The sequence below is a fragment of the Acipenser ruthenus genome, chromosome 2 (assembly GCF_902713425.1).
Source record: "Acipenser ruthenus chromosome 2, fAciRut3.2 maternal haplotype, whole genome shotgun sequence".
NCBI classification, from domain to species: domain Eukaryota; kingdom Metazoa; phylum Chordata; class Actinopteri; order Acipenseriformes; family Acipenseridae; genus Acipenser; species Acipenser ruthenus.
In genome coordinates this window covers 22,850,097-22,864,442 of record NC_081190.1, presented here as the reverse complement: position 1 = coordinate 22,864,442, position 14,346 = coordinate 22,850,097, and positions in this window count along the sequence as shown.

The window sequence follows — 14,346 nt, the reverse complement described above, 5'->3', positions numbered from 1 at the left end:
AATGGATACACAAATGAGCAAACAGGAAAATCCGCTCTAGCTCTTCTTGAATGTCCACAGAGTAGACATTGCCTTGGTCTCATGTGGAGGACAACACCTTCAATTATAAATAAGCATGACTGTGCAGTTTGTGGATATACAGAAAGCATCTAGTTATTATTTACCAATTGTAGTTCATAACCTTATATTAAAATCCATGAATGTGGTAGTGATGTTTAACCATATATATTTGCCATAAATAAGTAATTTTAAATCACAGCCATATGGTTTATATTAGAAAATATTTCTAATTGCGTAGTGCAGAGGAAAAAGATGTCTTTTACAGAAAAAAGTATACAACCCATAATCAAGTTTTTTTGACACAGTACATATCCTATTATAAACGTTACCACAAAAACATACTTGTTCATACTTAACATCTGAGGCAAGAATGAAGTTTGCTTTTTTTATTTTGGAAAATGATTTGGTCGACAAACAGTTGGCATTCAGTTAGACACTAAAAAATATTTTTCCCTTAAAACCGTCTGCTTATTTTAAAAACAGTTGTATAATAATGTATATTCCGATTTGGCGTTATCATTATCATATGTTTCACTGATGTAACCCCCTCAGACTATACTTTCCTCTGTGCCTCAAACTGTTAATCCCCCCTTCCCCGAAATATTAAACAAATAAGGGACGGTTTTACTGGAGACGTTACATAAGTCTTGTCCATATCTTTATTGTAATGAACACTATCTGTCTAATGGGCTGTGAGGGGTGTATGTATTGGCATGTGATGGTCTACTATATTAAAACAAGTACTAGCTGGATTGAACCCTTATTTGGTGATACAATATGGTGCTTGCTAAGACAGGGTCAATTGTCTGAGTGTTTTTCCCATTCATTTATACAAATACATTCTTAAAACTGCAAGGAAAGTGAGACATCTAGCTTACAGTAACAGCCCTACTGTTGTTATAAACTCAATGCATTAAATTAGAACTGGCCTTTATGAGGTAAACTGTCTTTAGAAACACAAGTAATTCAGTTATTAGGTGTTTGTATTATAGTTACAAATATAATTTTACAGTACATTCAGGTACTGTACTGTACCTCACAACAGAAAGAAAGCAAAACCAAAAATGACACAGAATTGCCTAAATATGTTGGTGGTATCAACCGATACAGCAAGTACAAGTAAGAGGCAAAAGAATGGGAGCTATCAAAATGAATGTAAGTGTAAAAACTGCCAGATGGTGACTCCCCCTCAGTTTGTGGTGTTATTTTCTTTGCAGCACCACCTACTGGTTCTATAAGCAAACTGTCAGATTATTGTTAAGATTTTGTTTTGTTTTGTTTTGTTTTTATAAACCCAGGACCTAAACATATAACAAACTCACAAAAATGGAGGACCTGGCACAGGATGTTTTAAAACACACCACACAGTGTGGGGAAGCAATCAACACCCCACCAAAGTGACACTGTGGCGAGTCCAAAGAAAAGCAACCAGACTATCCCCAGGACTTCAAGGACTGCGCTACAAAGAAAGGCTGAAAAAAACTGAATCTATTTAGCCAGGAACAAAGAAGAATCAGGGGGGACATGACTGAAGTCTTTAAAATCTTAAAATGAGTGGAGATAGTTTACCCAAACCAATACCCAAACCAATACGTAAATTGTCTTATGTTCTTCTGTATAATAATTACCTTACAGTATATATGTATTGCTTTACGTCCAAAGTGTTTAATCTTATTTATATCTAGCTGTTTATAAGAACTCAAATTACACAAAAAAGGATAGCATTAAAATCTTTACATGTGTACAGTCAGTCCTCAAAGCACTGTTTTTGAGAAGGAAAGTGTCTCTGCTCCACGCTCCTCATAGGAAATGCAAGGCCTGTTCCTAACCCTTTCAAACTGATAATGGGATGCCCTGTAGTACTTCTTTTGACCTCTGTTTTTGGTTTAAAGGTAAATTGCCTCCATTTTTAAAGGTCATCCTCCTCAAAACACACGCCTGATCTTGTACACATGGCCTCGGAGCATGGAGATGCCCTGACAGGCATGAAACCTTTCAGGGCATTCGTGATCTACTTCCTGTAACATGTGTGTTAAAACTGAAAAACTTTTTTTATTAAAGTACGGGGCATCCCTTTGGAGATTTGTGAAGGGTCACAAACAAGCTGTCAGAGATGAATTTCACTTCGTCACTCCATCCATGTTACGGAAGATGACGCACCGAACATGGCGACGGATCATTATATGACCCATTTCTGCACTATACAAAAGGACGAAATGTCATTGACCAGTGGTATAAGAGGATTAACAAGTACTGGAGTGCAGTTCGAATATTGACATGGATGTCCTATATTGTGTGCCTTCAGACTCATTGTGTAGATCATGTGTTTATATCAGAAATGAAATGACTGCTTGTAAGATCATTTTAACAAACTGATGCACAGTATTTAAAATACTCAGTATACAGTATTTATAAATATTCAGGGAGTATCCCACATACAAGAAAGATCTTGGGATTTAAACCCACTTGTATTCAGTATTAGAAAACTATATTTAACTACTGGCATGTTAATTTGTTATTGGGCCAATTTTATTTGAGTCATTTGTGTCTTTTTTCTACATACTACTACATTTTAAAATACAGCTTTACAGCAAGTACAGCATAAAGGCAAGTTGCTGAAGCAATGTAAGCTGTCTGGTTATCTGATTTTCTTGATAATCGCACCACACCCTGAAAGTAACAATAACTCATTGTGAGACCGAAAAGCTTTGCCTGATTTTAAAACATATAAATGACAGTTTAACTGCTGCAGCATAAAAAAAATCCAAATTAACATCCATTTATAAAATTGGGTGATTGGCAATCTGGTTAATAGACTTCCAGATCCATGGCTCAGTACTGTACTTCAAGCTGAAAAATAAATATGTTCCTCTCGTGTTTGACTCTTGACATTTTTTATTGTTCCAAACAGTGACTATTAAATTGCTCTGGGTGCATAACACAAACTGTAAGTGTCATGTTCTTTCTTTGGAGACAGTTCAATGAAAACAAAAAACATACCACCAGCATGCACCAGCGACCGCAGGGTTAGCAAGCCTTTTAAAGTTTCCAGTCTGAAAATCTAATCTGCAGAGGTATTTCCTGCTTGAAGATATTGTAGTAGATCATTAGCCTGCAATTCGTGAATCGCCATGTAAAATCAATCAATGTTATGCTGTCCTCGGAAAGTTTAATTTGTTTGCATTTTATTTGCACAAAACCCATTAGGAGCTCAATAAACTCTGAACATTTAAACATTTCTCTGAGTAAGCATTATATGTCCAAACATTGCAGCAGTGAAAAATGAGGACCATTACAAATATTTAAGTATACCACTGTCTGCTTCTATTGTTATGTGATTTAGGCAGTGTTGGAAGATTTGCATGTACCAGAGGTCAGCTTTGCTATTGTGAAAGGTAGGTCTGAATGAGGGAGTGCAAACTATTTTGTTGTTCTTTAAGATCTAAGTTCACGTCAATAAGCACCAAAACCTTTGAATTAATCTTCATTTTAATACATGTTTATTTGCACAAGTAGAAATTTAAAGAATGTATTTAAAAGAAACTAGCAACAGTCCAGAACACCTTCGTGAATCTCAAACTACACAAATACATACAAAACAGAATTATTATTCTTTAAATTACTCCTGAGTAAAAGCTTTGTGAATAAAGCCCAGGAAGTCCTTTCAGCTTTGTGAACAGAGCCCAGCATGTGAGATGATTCAGCTCCAAAGGTGCATTGGGCAACACTAGCAACAGCAATAGAGCAGTAATAGAACCACCAATATAACTATTGTAAAACACATAATCAGATAATCTAATAACCGTTTGCAGACATTATTAAACATATGTTTTCTCCTAAAACACAATGTTTTAAAAGTGGTTGGTAAACAATTACAGATTACAGGGACTTGGACCAAGAGCTTTGTGTGAATTTAACAAAATTGTGAAAGGAATCTGGTCTTGAAAAATAGTTTCTGAAAGACCAGCACAGTCTGTTTTAACCTACCTTTAAATTACATGCAAGTATTTTTTTGCATGATTTATTTTAATGAAATTCTATGCATTACAATTGGAAGTGCAAAATCTGCCGCCAATTTTTAGTGGAGACAGAAGTCAGTTCAATTATATGTTTATACAGTGACATCCTCATATCCTTGTGAGTGTTGTACAAGCCTTGGGGTCTTTTCAGTAGAAATGGTGAATCATACAGAACACACATAATAGGAAACAAAAAATATAAAAGGAAAATAGATTTATAAGTTAGTAAGGGAACCAGGAAAGGGTTGACAGGTATTAATAGCGAAGTGGCGCTTGGTTGGCGTTGCTTGTGGATCTAGAACTGCACAAATGACTGACGTCCCATGGAACAGCTTCAAATGTGATGGAGGCCAGCTGACTTAACCACAACCTTGTCCTCAAGGAACAAACTCATCTTCTCTATAACTTTCCTGACACAATGCTTGAATTATTTTGTGTATGGATTATAGGACCCTGTTCACAAAGCTTAAACTTGTGATTTATTTGGAGATTTTTTTTTTTGATAAATGGGTGAATTAAAAAAAAAAAAACCTTAAAACTATGTAAATACAACCCATAATTACTTATTGGTGGTTATACTCTAAGCCTACCAAAAATGTAAATGCTGTGCTGGTTTATGATGTGGGTGGAGTCACCTGTTGCCAGATCTACCTTCAGACTCCTCAATAAATATCATGGCTTCCCCTGATAGTTAATCCCTCTTCAATAAAAGGTAGCATATATATATATTAACCACTGATTAACTTGGATAATTTACTGCATCTATAGAGCATTGAGTCACAATGACAGTTTTACAAGTCCATTCATTACTTGTGTATTTGTCTTGTTGTTTAGATACACGTGTAAGATTTTCTGTTTCAGTCATCCCATCTGTCATGTATTTGCTATCCATGTGTGAGCTGTATAGGAAAGGAGTCAACAAGAGAAACAGGAAATCAGCACTTAACAATAGCTCTCCAAACAGCAGGTTCTCCACGTTTCTATATTCTGGAGTATTCTGGCACTAAAAGAACATGGTGCCCTATTTCTAACCTAGCATGAGTAAACATCACCACAGCCAATCAGGAGCATGCATTACATTCACAATGTATTGCTCAGTTGAATTACATGCATTCATAGCATTTGCAAACATGTGCACTACAGAAACACCAGGTTTCTATTTACTAAGAATGTGTCAAACATAATACTATCCTGCTGACTTTTTAAAACTCATCAGTTTAAATCCTCAAAAGAGCTGTTTACCACCAAGTAGATCTAACAAACCAGAATGTAACCATAAACCTGTTTCCCTGCAACATGTAAGTACCTTGGATAGTTTACATTTGGCACTTAACTTTACAAGTATAATTCATGACCAAGGAAAAGCAGAGGGGATCATTTTCTGCCTGAGTCATTGCTTGGTAACGGCTCCATTGTGAGTCTGATTAAAGAACCTATGACTAACGAGGTAACAGCTTACAAGCAAAGTGTAGCAAACCTTTACTTTAAACGCCAAGATCAACATAGCCCAGGGAAAGCCAGTGAATGTGATCCATAATACTGGATATTCAGGAATGTCAAATTTGAAGTAACTGAACCCAACAAGGCCTAACGCTAATTACAACTCACTGAAAATCTGTTGCATTTGCCAAGTATACACATTCTTTATCCTTATATCTTTCATTTTAACATGCCTCTGGGCCCCCAAGCTTTGGAGTATCTTCAAGCCTTTCATCCTGATACTCCTGAATCCATGACAAAAACAGGTATCTTTCCATCATTAGCACATCATTTCCTCCTCATCAGTACAATGAAGACATTGTATATTTGAAAAGCAGCTAGGCTGGGAACAGGATACTCCTGGATTATTAATCATGTGTAAACTCTGCGCTTAGATGATATCAAAACAATCAATAACATGTATTTATGATTCCTGCAACTAAGAATAACTTGTTTTATTCAAAACAAAAATGTATTTTGTTATTTTGCCAGTTTAACGGTTGCCTTCCTGAGACAAGGTTGGAATTTGTGGCTAATAATGGCTTTTGCAGGGGGTGGGGTTAGTTAAGATGTGGTCTATTCTTAACCCGAATCCCTTTGCATCATCAGTCAACAAGTGTAGGTCACAGGGCTTCCTGTCATTGAAAGACTGCCTGTAAAATTATAAGAGGCAACTACAAAGCAAGTCTGGCTTGATGGGCCTGTCATCAGAAGAGCACACCTTGTAACCAAATCCTTAGCCTTCTACATATGTACAAAAAATGGCTGTGAACATGTTATTAGAGCATTGTCACTATTTAAGACTAAATAATGATCATTGTAGTGCAATTGGTGTTTTGTTTTCTTTGAGAACAACAATTTGGATTAAAAAGCTCTAAGAATCTGTAACTTATTTGGGAGTACATAAAAGGAAACTCAAGTTGATCATATTCTCACTGCAAAAATTGAAAATGTGGTTTGTCTTTTCTTAAAGAATACTACTTCTCTGATAAGGAACAGCATTTAGCACAACAATAAGCAAAGTGTATGACGTTTAACCTTTTAATCCATATTAATCTCTAAACCTTCTTTTAGTTTAATACAGCTATGTAAGACGGTCCCAGTATTCATCACGGATATAGGGAGATAATGGCTTGGGTGCTTCTTTAGTCTTCCTTGCATCATTTTCTTGACTTGTTCCCTGATTCAGTATCAGGTCTATCAAACTTGCCATTTACGTTGTACAAAGTAAGCAGGAAAATGTAAGAAAAATCTATATGGTCAGTTCCTTCTGGGTGCCAAGATTAATATATTGCATCCAATTCAGCAACAATGCCAGAAAAAAAGAAAAAAAAACATGAATGATGTCATTAGATTTTTTCCCTTTGCCAGGGCCCATTGAAATGCCCTTTAATCATCATGTGAATTATTTAAATAATTCACAATTCACCAAAGCGAGTGAAGCTGATTAGCATGTGCTCAGCAGCTTGTTTTTATATGCGTGAGCATGGTTTTTTGTACACAGATGCCCTGAAAGAAGACCTAGACCTTGTGACAATGCTTTTTAGAAGTAAAAAAAATAGATCAACATACCTAAAGGCCATTAAAGACCTTCCACAAATTAGTAAGAAGATAACGTACTATTTTAATGTTCAGAAATATATTGGACACTGTGGCAAAGTGGTTAGCAGTGTGCAGGTGCAGGAGTGATGCGGTGATCAATAACAGACAGGCAACTATAATCCAGGTGCAATGGTGTTTTATTTTATAATCCAAAGTCAATTGACCATGGTAAATAATAATGAATGGTAGTACACAAGGCTGTGTACTACACAGGTTAACCCAGGGGTTCATTCCCAAAACAATAAACACGGTATTAAATACACACACAATATCATCGTGAAACAAGTGCAGTGTTGTCCGGGTTTTGTGCTGGCCTGTAGCGACAGCTCCGGATCGTGTTAGCCGTCTAATAACAACAAACAAGTATAATTAGACACAACAAAACAAACAAAACACTCACAATACACAATATGGTTCTCCTTCCGGGTTAGCTTTAACCATAACAAAGGAACAGATCACCTTGCTACGTCCCCTTATATACTGTCAATCATGACCCCTTGGTTAACGATTGCAACCGGTCCTCCAATCCGCGGCTGCCAAATCGTTTCCCTTCCGGGTCGATGATTTAGTGTACCGTAGCTCTGCCCCTTTTCTAGATGGCCGACTTCCGCCTAACCCTGGGAATGAACTGTCGGGTCATCCAGTCCAGGACACTCTGTTCCCTTTACACAGTACCCTCACAGGTCTGTAAGGAGATTTATCACCAAGAATCATTCTGTTTCTGTCACAGACACATATAATTTTAGGTCTTGCATCAATAACCATTTCTAGGGGGAAAATATATCACTATCGTTGGCACATTTTGTTAACAAACTACATATTCTAACCATTCTGATTTAAAACAAAAAAAACACACAAAGTAAATGGTCCTTGAATCCATGGATATAATATATATATATAAAAAAAAACATTTGTTTTGGTTACACAAACAAAGATGCAGTACTATTATGCAAAGAAAAAAAACACCAATTACAGTACAATTACCTAAAATTAAATGTCTGAGTTGTTTATCTCTGAATTGGTAAAAAAAAAATAATGTTAATGACAATTTGGAGTATACAAGGTCTTGAGAGTACAACTAATTGTGGGTTCAGGTGTCTTAACAACATGCAGAGACCTATGGCTCCCAGTACTTTGTTCAGTGTCTTTGTTAGTCTCCTTGTTTTCATGGCTGTTTCCTCATCCCATGGTCCCAGAGTTTGTCTCTCACAGTGCACTTTCCTGTCTGACATATCTTCTGGTTGTCAGAAGGGACCACAAGCAGATCAGCCTCAGCAGAATGAAGGGACCACAAGCAGATCAGCCTCAGCAGAATGAAGGGACCACAAGCAGATCAGCCTCAGCAGAATGAAGGGACCACAAGCAGATCAGCCTCAGCAGAATGAAGGGACCACAAGCAGATCAGCCTCAGCAGAATGAAGGGACCACAAGCAGATCAGCCTCAGCAGAATGAAGGGACCACAAGCAGATCAGCCTCCACAGAATGAAGGGACCACAAGCAGATCAGCCTCAGCAGAATGAAGGGACCACAAGCAGATCAGCCTCAGCAGAATGAAGGGACCACAAGCAGATCAGCCTCCGCAGAATGAAGGGACCACAAGCAGATCAGCCTCCACAGAATGAAGGGACCACAAGCAGATCAGCCTCCGCAGAATGAAGGGACCACAAGCAGATCAGCCTCCGCAGAATGAAGGGACCACAAGCAGATCAGCCTCCGCAGAATGAAGGGACCACAAGCAGATCAGCCTCCGCAGAATGAAGGGACCACAAGCAGATCAGCCTCAGCAGAATGAAGGGACCACAAGCAGATCAGCCTCCACAGAATGAAGGGACCACAAGCAGATCAGCCTCAGCAGAATGAAGGGACCACAAGCAGATCAGCCTCAGCAGAATGAAGGGACCACAAGCAGATCAGCCTCCGCAGAATGAAGGGACCACAAGCAGATCAGCCTCCACAGAATGAAGGGACCACAAGCAGATCAGCCTCCGCAGAATGAAGGGACCACAAGCAGATCAGCCTCCGCAGAATGAAGGGACCACAAGCAGATCAGCCTCCGCAGAATGAAGGGACCACAAGCAGATCAGCCTCCGCAGAATGAAGGGACCACAAGCAGATCAGCCTCAGCAGAATGAAGGGACCACAAGCAGATCAGCCTCCACAGAATGAAGGCTTCGGCCGGGTGTGTATCTTTGAACCAACTCTGCAAGATAGGGAGGAGCAAGACCATGCAGAGATTTAAACGTTAGAAGGAGTATTTTCGATTCCATTCACTGAGCCAGCACAGGAGTGATGCGGTGTTATTTTTACATACAGTTCCAGAAATCTTACATAATAGACCTAGTAGTTTTTCAAGTTATCTGTCTTGGAAAGTTATTGGAAGGAATTACCTAATTTGTTAAGTAATTGTAATAGGAATTTGTGTAAGATTCTTTTCTACTCCACACATGTTATTCCCAGTAGAAGCAAGATTCCCATCTTACATAATCTTCTGTGCATAATTACTATATTGTACTATAAGGTATAAGGAGCACTGCCAGCTAAAAGATCCAGTCTATTGAGAGTGGATTGAGTGCTGCAGTCCAGGTGCAGAAGCCTATAATTATTTATTTTACTGAACTATTGTACTAATTCTTGTCTGACCAATAGAAATCAGCTGCAAACCTTATAAACTATACCACTGTAATGTACTATTGGTCCTCAGATATGCTTGACATCTACCTGGTACACTATCAATCCCAGGAACATCTCAGAGCAATTGTAGGCAATTGGTCAGCAAGATCATCTGGGATATTTCTGGGATATCATGATGGAAATGCCAGCACTCAAACACAACAATTAGTATCTGTTGTGGTATGTCATGATGCTGCACCTTCTTATTGGAAACAGGGCCTGTTGACTAAGGAATCAATTGTCCTGTATGGGTCAGATTTGAGGTTGAGCCAAACTTGCCTTTTATGGACCAATCTTTTAGGGTACTAGCATTGCCAAAATAATTATTTGTACTCTGTTAAGATATGAGTATGTATAATTTGACACGCTATAATATAAGCTTGTAATTGGAATCATGTTAAAATCACAAACAGAATCCAAGTGGAATGAGCTGAAGTAACCAGCTCTTGCTGGCCTTGATTAATCTGTGCAGATACACACTGCCAGCTGTTTAACACAGGCTCTCCAACCACAACAGTGACAGTTCAACAGTTCAGATGTCTTACTTGATACCATGCGTCTTGTCACTGTGGTTAAATGACTGGCTGGAAACCCAAGCAGCGATGTAAAAGAACCTGGTCACCTGACAACATTCCATTCAGAGCAATCCTAATACAGAGTCCCAACTGAAAACAGTCTTAAAAGAGTGTTACCACCGACATGCAGCACTGGCTCCTGCAACCAAACCACAAGACAGCAATGTTACAAAAGAACACACTCAGTGGGTGGTGTGTATGGAACTATATAATTAAAAACATAAGACAATTATTTTAATTCAGGGTTTTACCTTGAGATAATCCTACTATATATAAATATATAAAATAATCATTAACAAGTGTGCCAGCTCTTTTGATTCCACTATAATAAGGTACAGTGGCTGTGATACTGTGGGTCACTACACCCCCTCTCCCCCCTCCATTACACTCACCTCCCCACAAAGTGAAATGTATAAATACTTTTTAACCATTTATAGATGCTTAATAAATTACATAAAATGTATTAAAATGCATTATTGTATAAATTATAAAATATTACTGTTAGACGACTAACAATCAGTCCTAGTCCTAAAAGAAATGGAGCTAGCAGTAAGTAATCCGATCGCTTTGAGAAATCTTAGTCTGATGCCAAATGTTTTCCAGTTAACAGACCCCACATAGACTAATAGAAACATACTTTGTTTCTTACAGGAACACTTTAATGGTAGCAGAGACTCCTCTACATCCTGACAGTCACTACCCAATTTGTAAGGAGCCATGAATTGAACCTAATGAAAGAAGACATGTTATTCACGCTTCCCCCACAGGCTCAAAACTGCCACACCTAAAATATTTGACCTAGCCATATCTGCACTGTGTAGAAAGAAGATCAGAGAAGAGTTGAAGGAAAATATGTTTCTGTTTATTCTTCCGATTCATCAGTGCCAACGATTTTGCAAATCCACTAAATACTGATTGACAGTCTGAGAGAGATTGTGTGAGAACGATACTATAAATATATTGGACACATATCATGTTAGGTCTTGTATCAATAACCATGTCTAAGGGAAATATATATTACTAAGGTTGGCAAATTGTATTAACAAACTACATATTCTAACCATTCTGATTTTAAACAAAAAAAAACACTTGAACAAAATAAATAGTCTTTGAATCCCTGGATATACAATATAAACTGGTTTAGGTTACATAAACAAAGATGCAGTACTAAAAATATAAATCTATATTGGCACCATTTTCTGTGAAAAATAAACACCAATTACATTACAATTACCTTAAATTAATCTAAAACAAATACAAGTGTATTGAAATGGATCATGTTTAATCTATAAAGCAGTTTAAAGCACAGGGAAACTCTCCTGCTTCACTGGTACAACAACAGTACAATAAGACAACCCTCACAATTTTACACATCTGGTTTTATACAATGGATATCAATTATGCTATTACAGGCATCAACTGATTAAATAAACAACCCAAATATGTAGTGAAACAGAATAGAGCTAATTTAATAGAATGATAGAATATTAAATAATAATAACACATATACTGTATAAAGTGAATAAAAAAAGATACGTACATGTTAACAAATATAATAAAACAATTAGTGACTTAAATCAATCAGAACATTATACTGTAGCTATTTTCCCTGTTGACAACAATAACTGTATAATTATACAATGAAAGGTGTGTTGTTTTTTTAACTTTTTTTTTTTGGCTTTTCTGTTTACTGAGAGTGCCTGCTCTTCAGTTATTCTACCTGTATGTAAGGCCATCATATAGAACCGCCCATCTCCACGCATTACCCCACAAGCTGTTATTTTCTAACACTTAATATATGCTGTAAAAGGGTAATTAGCTTCAAATGTAATTTTATATATATTTAACCTTCAACTTTATATTATGTTCACAATCAATCTGGATGCTTCTGAGTTGCTCCAGTATTTAATTTCACCAATTTCTCTCTGTATTGGAATCCCCCTGGCATTATCTGTACCTAGACCTGCAGAATTCTAGTTTTTGGCTTTCTTTTGAGTGACCTTTCAATTAAGTTGCCTTCATCTGCTTCATGCTGTTACTATGAGGCCAGCAGAGACAAAATTTGAATTAGATTAACTAATGCATGGACTAAGCCATAAAGCTAAGTTATACATTAATTAAATACCAACATTTATAAGACAAAACATTTTATTTTATACCTGAAAACCGATCCACAAAAAAATGCCCTTGGTTCTCTGAAAAAGGTGAGAATACCCTTAGATTCTATTTACCAGGATTATAAGTTTAAACTTACCAAATATTTGAGTGTACAAACTACTAACAGATGACTGTCTCTCAAGTGTCTAAAAGTCCTTTGAACATTTCAGTTTGACTTTCTTTCTGTAAAAACATGTGAAATGAAGTATAGAGTTTAAAACCTTAGTAATTATTTTTGTGGCAAATTTCTCAAAGCCAAGAAATATCCTAGCAAGCCTTTATTACTATTAAAACACAAGAGTATGCTATCAATGCATGTCTGCCCAAGTATATTGAACCAGTGAACTGTATGTGTGGGGTCCAGTCCATCTGGAAGAAGAGTGATACACTCAGTAATGTCATACAGTCAAACACAATGAAATACATAGAGGTTGAAACAAGAAAATACAAATAAATCAAGCAGATTTTACCAAGTTTAGAACTCGTTTCGTACCAGAACTTGCTTAAACAAAAACTGGATTGTCTGTGTTTAGCTTGTTAACGTTATTCAGAAATACCATTCAGAAAAGACCAGCTCCATTGTTAAACCAATCTGTGGTAGGAGAGTCCATAACACCTTCAGACTACGCATGCTTACAGCAGTCAGGAGCAACTCAGGTTTACCAGGTAAAATAAAGTATTTAACTTATTTAGGACTTGGATGACACGCCGATATATTGTCAGACCACAGACTTGCGGTGCTGTCTAATAAAACACATTTCAGATCTGTTTATGCAGTGCCATAGTCTACTGCAAGAAATAAATACAGAAAACTGCTAACTAGCTGGTACTTCATTATGTTTTATGAGTCACCAATTGTATTCGGTCAAAACTGGGCAGGGGGTCATGACAACCAGGTACCTGTTGTATAATTGACCACTGCATTTGTATAGCTTCCTGGGTGGGATAATGTCTGCTCTACTTTGAACCCCTAGCTACTATGATCTGTGAGGTTTAACGTTTCATACCTACAAGGCCTTACCTGGTCTTGCTCCTGCCTATATGGAAAAGTTGCTTGTTCCTTACGTTGTGCCCTGCAGTCTCCAGATCTTGGTTTATTGGTGGAGCACAGTTAGGCTCTCTACTCAGGGACTATATGCTTTTAGGCGTCTAATCTTTGAATTTAAATCATTCAAAATTAATTTGAAGGCTTGTTTTTTTTATAGTTAAGCCTTTGGAATTGGTAGGTCAGGTATTATAACGTTATAGTGTAGGTCTGCCTTTATTTGTATTGTAATGTGGCCTTTGCAACTGTTTTGTAAATCACCCCTCTAGGTATATATTTCATGGTATAATTCACCCTTGCTGTGCCTTAGTGCTTACATGTCAGTGTAAACATGCCACTTCAGATCGAACACATTGCCAGCCTGGAATATTTCTTCAACACAGGAATGTAAAATAAGCACACTGGGTTTCAGGTGTACTGCTTACTTCTGAGCATTATCAATTACAGAGGGCTTAGTTCACCCCCAGGCTAAAAATCACAAAGGCGTCTGCCACACCCCCTCCACGAAGGCAGACACATTTCCTACATCTTATTAGCACGTGTGGTATTGGCATTGGATATCTGTTATATTCTGGTGAACATGTGCTGGGTTTTTTTGCTACTTCAGTCTGAGAGATGCAGATATTTCAAAGACAATGCACTCGAGAAAATGTGCAGTTGCTTTATTGTACCAAATCACTCCATGTGTAGCTCAAGTTTACTCCAAAGGACTTGCTGTGACCAAAAGCAATGATGCAG